This window comes from Neomonachus schauinslandi, chromosome 1, assembly GCF_002201575.2.
Source record: "Neomonachus schauinslandi chromosome 1, ASM220157v2, whole genome shotgun sequence".
In the NCBI taxonomy this organism is placed as follows: Eukaryota; Metazoa; Chordata; class Mammalia; order Carnivora; family Phocidae; genus Neomonachus; species Neomonachus schauinslandi.
Window position 1 is genome coordinate 115,352,474 of NC_058403.1, and position 3,561 is coordinate 115,356,034.

Genomic DNA, 3,561 nt, shown 5'->3' on the forward strand with positions numbered 1-3,561 from the left:
TCATTATAAAGGGCACCTTTATTCTCTCTCCCACACCTTCTCGGTATTTACACTAGTAACATTGCACCATAATTGTATTTTATAAAGCCCAAGTCTCATTTAAATGCCTGAAAATTATGCCAAAGGGATTTCATTTACCACTGGCTGTGTAGGGGATAGAGTTATACAACCCCTATTAATGCTAATGGGAGTTCATGAATAAATCTTCAAAATTTCAGAGAAAAATGTATCCCAAGAAGGACATGAAATGAAGACAATAGGCTCACCAGAGCAAAATTAAATGGCAGTTTGATTTTCTGAGCTAATACCTCATAAAAATAGAAGTCACTTACACTTAAAATCATTTAAGAATAGTGATTTCTTTAGTAAGAATTCACAAATCTCTTTGACAACTTAACTCACATAATTTGCACAAATAACAATTTTTATTATTGGCAATTACCTATAGACTTCCAATATGGAATGACCTGGGGGCCTTTTATATAGTATCCCAGTTTCTCATAATCGTCACTGAATGAGGATTTAGATGATAAAACACATTTTTAGAAATAAATCACCATGAAATTATATGGTTGTAGCTTTAACACTACATATTAGAAGGTACTATGTGAACTTCCACAGATACTAGAAGAATGTGACATTTTTATATTGCTCATTGGCAAATGGTGTAGCTATTTTTTAAAAATATGGTGGCGGTCTTTTAAAACTAAAATACGATTATAAATATTAAACCTGTCATTCTCATCAGGTTTCTTAGATGTCAAAAAGAAAAAAAAAAAAAAACTATAGGGGCGCCTCGGTGGCTCAGTAGTTAAGCATCTGCCTTCGGCTCAGGTCATGATCCCAGGGTCCTGGGATCAAGTCCTACATAGGGCTCCCTGCTCGGCGGGAAGCCTGCTTCTCTCTCTCCCACTGTCCCTGCTTGTGTTCCCTCTCTCGCTGTGTCTCTCTTTGTCAAATAAATAAATAAAATCTTAAAAAAAAACAAAACTATAAACTGCTAAGATTTAAACTTTTTATTTTGGATGATTATTTATTTATTCATTCATTCATTCATCCATTCATTCAATATAGAACTAACTTGTTTTCATGGAGCAATTGGGACTTTTTCCATAAATGATTTTGGTGTTTCATTATTTTAAGTGTTGTCTCCACACAATAAAAATGGAAGTATAAGTATATTCAAAGTCAAATTTATGCATACTAACAATCATATTTTGTTGAAATTTGTTCTATATAAATTAGCCTTTACTAAAATTATATTTTATAATTTTAATAAATAATGATGAAATAAAATGAGTGACTTTTGAATAATGATGAAATAAAAATGAGTGACTTTTGAATATACAATAGCTTTTGCTAGAAAATGTTTGAGTCAATTAATATCTCTCCAAATAATGGATGCTTTAGTATTTCAATTCTTAGGACTCTATGTAGACAATCCATTTCCCTAGTCAAATTCCTTTATGAAATAGGGTTTACTACATAATGTACCTCAACTTTTTTTTTCTTTCCAACTGTATTCTTCTGATAATCTCTTCCAGAGTTAATTACTCCCGTTTGTAGGTGATGAAATGTGTTAGGAACCTACTTCAAATGTTGGCCCAGATCTAAGCATGGTCTTTCCTTTTACTTGAACTCAGAATTAAGACTCTTGGTTCTTATTTTTTATATCCCAGTCCCAGAAGTAGTTTTCACTGTAAAAGCAATCTGCAGGCCATCTTATGCTTTCTAGCACTAGCCTACAACCAGGCTCTAGCTTCTCCAGCACACTACACGGTAGGGATTTGCCTATGTATTAAACTACAAGGCATTCTCTCATTAGTTTTTTTTTTTTTTTTTTAAGATTTTATTTTTTTATTTGACAGAGACACAGCGAGAGAGGGAACACAAGCAGAGAGAGTGGGAGTGGGAGAAGCAGGCTTCCTGCTGAGCAGGGAGCCCGATGAGGGGCTCGATCCCCGGACCCTGGGACCATGAGGTGAGCCGAAGGCAGACGCTTAACGACTGAGCCACCCAGGCGCCCTCTCATTAGTTTAAATACATTTTATTTTAGACAACTAACATGACATGTTTTTTCTTAAAAAAAAAACACCTGTACTCCAAACAGATCAAGGTCAAAATAAATGAAGAGCTCAAGATGACATCAGTCCCATTTGTCTAAGTCCTGGTGTTGTGTGGGTAAAGCACAGTAGCCAATTATGATAACAGGTGATACAACCAATGTAGTAGGCAAATTTGTTAACATTTTTCCATTTCTAAACCATCTTTAAAGAAAACCATATATGGGGTCTCAACATCCTCGTGACAGTCCAGCGGAGCAACCATGCCATCTGGATTCATGTTTTCACCAATAATGAACTGGTAGTTTTTGAAATTAGCGAGGATGTGCTTATTTGTTCTGTAGCCCCTGTCATAAGAAGTTTTACTCTTTCTGGCCTCCGTTCTTCATGTTTACCTTTGATTGATTTCATATAATCTTTGATGTACTTCTTGTAGGCTTCCTCTGTGAAGCTGGTTTCCATCATTTGCAGGAAGTGCAAACGATGGTTCATGACAAGATCAATGCTAGTGATTATTGTGCTTTTGGTACCTTCACCCTTGGGGCCTTCAGTGGGGACATCGCCACCAATAAGTGAATCAACAATGTTACCCTCTGTCTTACTGATCATCTTCCCCTCCACCTCCAGGCACAGCCTGTCCATGATCTCCCGGATCTTGAGAATGTCGGAGAACATCTCATCATGCCTAATGAGGAGATGATTATGACTGTGGCTGGACAGTGGTGCCAGCTTAGCAGGAGCCTGGAACTCTGAGTGAGCTTGGTGCAGCCAGAGCAGCACTTGTGGGGAGAGGGGAGGGGGAAGAAAAGCAATGCACCTTGACTTTTAAATGTTATCTGTAGAAACTGGTTAATAAATACCTTATTAAAAAGGTCAGGTGCAGGAGAGCTTTATTAACATACATCTGTCAAGATGAGATTTTAATTCTTTTAAATGACAAACATAACAAAACAAAATATTTCAACTGTAAGAACACAATACACATACGATATACTTGGGTTTGTATTCTCTAAAATAGTATTTGAACTTTTTTAACGTAAATTGAACTTAGCACTGGCTGTATCAATTAGATTTGTTAAGGTTCAACATCTTCACCCCCACTGACTTGCTTCTTAATATAAGCAAAGCAAGTAGGAGAGCAGGGATGTCAGATGTCCTCTGGAGCCATCATTCAGGGAATGCTTGCATTTAAAGCTCCACATGCGATGACTCCCAGACACTTCACACCCTAACTTTCTGTGGACCAGATGGCTTGCCAATACAACAAGTTCAAGGGGAGGAAGAAGGCATCATAGGCAAACACCATTGTTAAAACACATATTATCTGATATCCAGAACAGTATAGTGAGAAGAGAAAGGGCTTTAGGGTCAGATATCCTAGCTTGAATCTTAGATTAGTTACTTAGGAGCTGTGTCACCCGTAGCATGTACCTATAATTTGCGGAGCTTCAGTTTCTTCATCTTATATATCAAATAATATCTACCTTCTAAGGTGATT

The 3,561-nt window shown here is 36.9% G+C and overlaps 1 pseudogene; it reads right to left on the reverse strand.

Annotated features, from left to right (window-relative positions):
* Nucleotides 1-2,241: 2,241 nt before the first annotated feature.
* Nucleotides 2,242-2,750, reverse strand: LOC110570686 (annotated as a pseudogene).
* Nucleotides 2,751-3,561: the final 811 nt, after the last annotated feature.